Source organism: Wolffia australiana, chromosome 4, assembly GCF_029677425.1.
Source record: "Wolffia australiana isolate 7733 chromosome 4, ASM2967742v1".
In the NCBI taxonomy this organism is placed as follows: domain Eukaryota; kingdom Viridiplantae; phylum Streptophyta; class Magnoliopsida; order Alismatales; family Araceae; genus Wolffia; species Wolffia australiana.
This window is the reverse complement of record NC_135838.1, coordinates 7522604-7530403: the sequence shown is the minus strand read 5'-3', so window position 1 is coordinate 7530403 and position 7800 is coordinate 7522604.

Below are 7800 nucleotides of genomic sequence, written 5' to 3'. Positions count from 1 at the left end.
GATGGGACGGATGATTAGTCACCCTCTTGAGGCCCACCCATGACAGGAACGTAACAGGATGGATTTTTCGTCCCACGATGAAAAAATAGTCCCATCGCCGAGGTTACACTAAAACTGGAAATTCGGCTCGGGATGAGCCGAGGGGACGGTTTTCGTACACTCGTACGAAAAAACCGTCCCGTCCAGAGGCATTGTATGAAAAAACTGTCCGCATCCCTGCAATGATTCGGGACACCGGACGGGACGATATTTGTCCCGTTCCGTCCATCGTCCACGTCCCGGACGATCCGGAACTATAGTTAATGATCTTGAGCAGTTATATGCTTCTTTGACAGTCCATCTAAAATAGTGAAACAGCGGAGAAACGAAAATTCGGGAGTATGTTCAAAAACTGTAAGAGCGTTACTTGAGGTATTTATGATTAGGAGAAGTTTGATCCCAATACTTGGACATTCCACTTAAATAAGTAAAGATAAAAGAAAATAAATTTCATCCGTAAAATTATTTTGTAAAAGTTAAATACACCTTTATACATATATTTAAGCTAGTGAGGTTAGAAAATAATTAGAGAATTCAGTTTAAAATTAAATAAATTAAATTATGAGAGTGCTACTCCAGTTATGTAGAAATTAAACGTATGCTGCCACATCATTTGAATTAGTCAACTTACAATAAAAAATTTAGATTAAATTAAAAATCAGACCAAAGTTTCACAATATTATTTCCTAAAACTTCCTAGACATTCAATTTTAATTATTGAGGTTGCCTGAATTTCTTTGTATATGAACAGTCACATATAAAATTCTTTATTTATGAATGTTCATGAAGCTAAGCATATTGTCTACAAAATTTATCAATGAATCAAAGTGATAACCAATGTTAAGTAGGAGAATCCATAAATTATTAGCACCCATTATGAATTACATTCAAATGTTATAGGTTATATTGAAATAAAATTATAAAGTTAATAAATCATGAGACCTTAGCTGACCTGAATTACAATTTGGAGTTGAAATAAGAAATAACATAATTAAAAAATTACAAGATTTAGGATTTCATTCTAATGCACTAAGTACGAATACATTCAATTGACTAAGGTTATACTGAAATAAATTATATTTAATAAACCCCAAGATATTATCCAAGCATAAGTAGATTTAAAATTGTAAATATGATAAATGAAATGGTTCAAAGAAACTCTGTTGTCGGATTCATTCAAATGCACTGAGTAGGAACACATTCAAATAATTACGGTTATATTGAAATAAAATATGAATTTAATAAATCATGAGGATATTTTTAAAACTTTGTAGATTTAACAGTCTAGATACGTATATTTAACATAGTATAATTTTTCGTAGGATTATAAGAAATTTAATTAGCCTAACTAGGATCCAGAACACCTGTTGGAATTATACAAAGAATTTAAGTTCTGCAATAGGTTAAGATTAGAATATGATCCATTAAGGGTGTGCATGCTGTTAATGAAACTTATGAAATCATAAAATTAAGATTTTGAATTATAACGGAATTAAATTAAGCAGGATTTCAAGGAACTAGAATCAACTAACGGCAGAATATAAAAAACCCATCAAAAAAGCTACACCCGATGACGTCAATAATTTTAAGTCATTAAGATGATGAAATTGGACTAGTTTTTTACTTTCGACAGTATGTCTATATGCTGGTACGAGTGTCAGCTGCCCCTGAAAAAATCAAATGGGCTGGCAACCAGTGAATTATAGTATAAAGGACTTACCACTTATGTCATATTTTCCCAATCATGTAATCATTATCATCATGTATTTTATCATGCCACTTTTATCTCTCCCGCTAGAATTAGCACTCATTCATGAAGAGCTCAATCCTTCTTGCAGTAAGCCATACATAGTTTAAGTGACTCTTACCCAAATAAAAGAGGTAAAATTAATTGGAGGAGTAGTTGTTTGACAAAATTCACTTTTAATCTATTCAGTGCCGCCATTATGTTTGCGGCATTTTGGATGCAAGCCCAGAATGTAAGCGGGATATCCCCATGTTCCATGTACCTTGTGCAAAGGTTAGGTGTCCAATTTGTTACTGGGGGAGAATTATGATGGGTATACACCAGTCTATTTCTATAACGCCTATTTTAACCTAAAAATGATGGAAGGCTGATGGGTATTGAGTGGCCTAAGATAATAACACTCATATATCTTGTTATATTCATCCAAATATAAAAACTCATTATTATTCATATGTGATGTTCATGGTAAAGTTTAAAGTGTTATGAGATCCTAATATAGACATTAGTAATCTTGAAAATAGGTTATAAATATCTGTATCTAAAGACTACACAAAGCGATAAATATGAAACCTTGATGTTATAATTGTGCAAGAGGTCTTTAACTTTAAACATTTTGTGTATGGAAGGTGATGGATAGAACATGACCTAAAATTTTCTATGCACAGGATTCAAACATGATAAGTTAGAACACGACAATAAGTTCATGAAGGTGATTTTTGGGTAAATAATACCCTTATATAAAAGATGTCATTGATTCAAGGCACAAGTTGTAGTGAAGTCCCTAGCAAGGTTAAGCTTCTAACATGAGAGGTGCCAAGCTACATCTTATGCTCTAAAAGACACATAGAAGTAAAATAAACTCTCTCTTGTGACATTTACCATTATCAGCTATTGTTTATGTATAATCTTTCATCCACATAAGGCTCTTAAGTACGATTAACCATCATACCCTAATAAGTGACACATCATTCTAGAACAGCTTCATATATATGTCCACTACCATTGATTGAGATTTAATTCATAGTCTTCATCAAGACAATCTCGTCTTATATTGAGGCAGACAATCACATCTTGACTACTCAATTACCTTTGTGTAATGATTGAATCCAATAATCAGGGACATCCAAGCTGTCTCCATTACCCTTGATATATCAAAGCTAAGAATAAGTTGAAACCCAATATTAGGGACTCATAAGTCTTTTTCAAAATATACCCTTTCATGCCCAAAATATGTTTGGTGTCTCAAGACTCCGTTCCACTTACAAGATCGTGACATGAATTGACTTGATTCATGTTTAGGTACAATATCATCCAGGGATCCATAAAGATCAATTCAATCAGCTCTATCTTCAAAGAGCACCCAATGTATGTGCTTAGTGGATCTTCACTAATGGCTATACGATCAGCCATGTTTATTTTGTGAATTATGCTTATAATGAAGTCCATGAATACATGATTGGACTTAGTGAATTATGATGAGATCGTAATAAGAATATCGCTTGTCTTTAAGAATGTGTTCTAAATATTCTTATTCAAAGGATAATCAAGACGAGCATAAAAATATCTAAGTAGAATAACATTGCCTACCCTCACTCATATGATGAGTACAACCGGTCCTATATCCATAAATGTGGATACACTGAGGATATAGTCGGTGCTCTTTAGTGGAAAGAGTTCACTGAACTAATCCATACGAATCTCTGAATAGTATTATAACAAACTATCAATCAAGTTCATTCACGTCACAGTTGTGTGAGTGGACCTTTGACTCGAGACTCCAAAGAAGTCTAGAGGATGGATAGTTGTACTTTGAATATGACCTACAAGTCTCTAACCATGGGATTCTGAACAGTCTTAGTTGGGTTGCATCAAGAAGTTCACAAAGATGACTGATTTGTCAAGATGTAATTAACCATCTTCTCTATAAGAAGAGACGGCTCAAGGAAGGCGATGCAATGAAGTCCTTGGCCAAGGTAGTGAAATATCAGAGAAGAGTTCTCCAATGATTTTCGAACGCATTAGTACTAACTCGGATGACTAATTAGGGTTTGACAATCGACCATACTCTAAGTTGTCGAAGGATTGTCAAGTGGATGGGGGCCTATACATACACGATAACCAATGATGAACAAGTTCCATGAGTGAGTTGATACACACTCCTTTGCACGTTCTCAAACACGAGGTGTAGCTTGGCACCCCACGGGTTGGAAACTTAATATGTCGATTTGATTAAATCAATCCTCCATCGATTAATCTATATTATGATATAGTAAATTAATTTGGAAGGCTAATAATGATTATTGACTCACTTGATTCATTTACTAGACTGATACATGGGCTTAGAGGGTCACACACAAATGGTCTTTTGAACATGAAAGATCTACTTAGGTTTGAGGGGTTTTTATGAAAAATGCCCACTTAGTATAAATAGAGGAAGTCCCTTAATGAAATTCACCTAGGCCATAGCTTTTCAAGGTCTTCCCCTTCTTCTCCCTTCTCCCCATAGCTCCACTCCATTTCTGATGCTATTGCAACATTATAACAATGACGAAAGAGGTTGAACAGAGATTGTCAAGGTGAAGGAGAGTATTCCACATGTCGAGGATTGTGTGGATATGTCTAGAGGCTGCACACATGAGTGGCTTGACTCCTCTCACTCAAGGATCCAAGAAATCACAGATGTAATCACACATATGCTTTGTTTCACTATTTTGTTGATGACGTTACGATTCTATTAAAGTATTCCATTGCAAATCATTTCAAAATTTTCATCTAGATCCAATCCTCCATAACCCAACACCATATACATAATAGATCATTGCTGATTTCCCATCAAACGATTAGTTACCATAACGTCTACATTATCTTTATACCTCCATGATGTCCGCTACGTACCTAACTTGTGAACAACCTCCCATCCATCGATGCCCTAATTCACATCCTTCAATTTCCTTTACGTTTTCCCCCTTTAATTGCACCTTCCATTATCTACATATGGGACAAGGGATCATTTTGGGCTGTGAAAATGGACTTTGACCATAGTAACTCCTTTCAATATTCTTTCCCTCATATCCTCCTCAACTTTTTGTGGCATCGATAGCTCGTAACCAAGGGCTTTCTAAATTTTGTCAAACTTTTCCGTAGATCTATCTATCTCATTTTGAACGCGACTAATATTAATTTGGAAATCACGGCCATTCACACTGTCCATGCATGGATCACATCCCCTCCATTACACCATTTCACCTCGCCCACTACAACATCTGGGGTCCATCTCGTGTTTCTTCACCATTCGGCCAACACTCATGTGTCATCTTTGTTTATGATTACATCCATGTCACTTGGGTATATCATCATATAGATTCATGGCATGTACACACCATAATTCAGTTCTTCATCATAGATGACACCTTTCAATATTCGACCATTCAAAAAAACATTTGCATCAACAATGCTGTTAAATTTATCTAAGGTGCACTCCATGTATTTTGTATCAATTTTAGTATGATCATCAAACCACTTGTCTATACGTTGAAATAAAATATTACTTCGCGCAAAAGATATCCTCTTGTTCGTGGAATAACTCTCACTCGTAGGCATCATCATTGATTCCTCACCATCAATAGATCCATCAACATCACTACATCTAACCTAGTAATCATGCCCTTCCAATTGTTTTATGTAAGGGTAATCCCTCATTTAATCTTGACCGTTTCTCTAATTGTTTTTATTGTTGAACATCTCCACCATACCCTTTTTGTCTTTGCTCTCTTTGTTTCTGTCATAGCATTTCTGTATACATATCTTTAAGCCTTGTAGGTACCTAAGCCTTATGACATGCAATATTTGGAGACATTCTCACTTGGTTGCCTATGATGTTTGGTTTCTCCATCAGCTCAAAATCTTAAATGCATTCCTCAATATAGACCTTATCACCAAGGAATCTCTAGATACGTTACACGTGGGAAGTCATAATAACACTAGCTGATCCAACTTATATGATAAGTATAGCTGATTATGTGGCTATTGTATGACAACACTAAAGACATATAGTGGGTGCTCTTTGGAGAAAGACTTCACTGAATTGAACCATACGAATCCCTAAATGATATTATACCTAAACGTCAATCAGGTTGATTCATGTCACAATTGTATAAGTGATCCTGATGCAGGACAGCTAAGGAAATAAGGTCGACTGAAGGGATGGATAGGACAACGACGGGTGGAGGGAGTAGACGGATTTGGATGGATGGATAAAACAGACCACAGAAATTCATTCGACCGAATTCGGAACTTAAAACCGATGAAATACTGGTGGTGCAGCCCCATTCCTCGTCGAGGGCGGGAGTACTGTCTTCAACCACCGCAACGATGCCGAAGCACCAAATTCAATACCCGAATTCACGTCACGAGAGAAACTCACGATAGAGGGAGTTATAGAGAACTCCAAATCAAGTCAAGGGTGGAACAAGTTCCTCACAAGGTACATTCGATGTTTGTTTTAAAGATCGATTATGAATCAATTACCGCGCTTTCACATCCATGGAATTGTGTTTTCCATGGACAAACAAGAACGAGATCATGAATGAGATTCATGATTTTTATGCGAATTAAGGGACAGCTAGGATTCGATTTAGGAGTTTGATAACCAAGCTACGCAAACATGAGATGGTAGTTTATCGTAATTTGATAAAGTTAACTGGACCTCCATCATCACAAACTATATTTGTAACCTGCAGTTCCAATAGACAAACTGGAACTTCTTAAAAAATATTTGAAAATCTTGAAGAGCGAAAAATAACTCACCCAAGCATGTGTGCAATTATTCCTACAGTGGACAATCCAAGTATTTGTATGTTCTAGGACTACCAGTCCCTCCCCCACCCCCCCCATCTGCTGTCTTCTTCTTCATCTTCCTATAGTAGAGAGTATAGCGTACGATCGTCCAGGTCGGGGACAAAGATTGGGAGGGGAGAAAGATCATCCTATCCCGCGTACCAAATTTTAGAGGTTCATCCGAATCATCCCTGCCAGAGTTTGTCCCATTCCAAATATTTTCATCCACATTCCCTCCCCTCCAAAAACCATCCCATCCAAGACATTCTTGTCCCGTCCAATGTCTAGGACGGGACATTCTTGTCTTACGCCGACCATAGCAGTTGGCCACTCAGAATCAGACACGTGAGACAACACGTGCATCGTCCAGCTGAAGCTCTCAGGCTCCTACTTGACTCCCAGGGGACGTAGAAACCATCCCATATGCCGTCACAGGCCCCGGGCGGTTATTTTGTCCGACAAAAAGATCTTCTCATCCGGAGACCAGCGGACGATTCTATGTCCCGTCGTTCCTCAGAACTCTTTGAGAGAACAACTGTTTCATCCACATATAAAATAACTGTTCTGTCTGCGTCCGATCACTATAGTACTAGATAGGGTTCAGCAGCCATCATCTGTCACGTCACACTTCACGGTGACAGCATCATGACAGATGACTTGACGGTGACATTGACGGAATTAGGGGTCTGTGACGGTGACGATGATGGATGATAACCTAGTCATGACGGTGACGGTGACGGATGACGACCGAGTCATGATGGTGACGTGACGGTGACGGGGGGCATTGGACGGGGGACGCGATGGGACGGCCGTCACGGATGATGGCCATAATGGATTTTTAAAGACTTTTTAAAATCACCTAAAAGACTTAAAAAACGTTAGATTTAAACTTTCTCATGGCTGAGATTTTGCCGCATGGCTTCACTAACTCAATTTTTTGGCATTTTGCAGAAAAGTCCCTGCATTAAGTCGCGCGCAAAAGGATGCCGCCTAAAAATAATTGGAGATACGCTCCTCTGATTCTCTCTCCTCTACAAGGGTTTTCTTCCCGTCACACATGACAGTGACAACATCTGGTGACAGGAACTTGACAGGACATTGCAACGAGGGACGAGTGACGCTGTTGTGATGGATTTTTCCAAAAGCTGTGGACGCGTGACGGGACGGTGACGCGACAG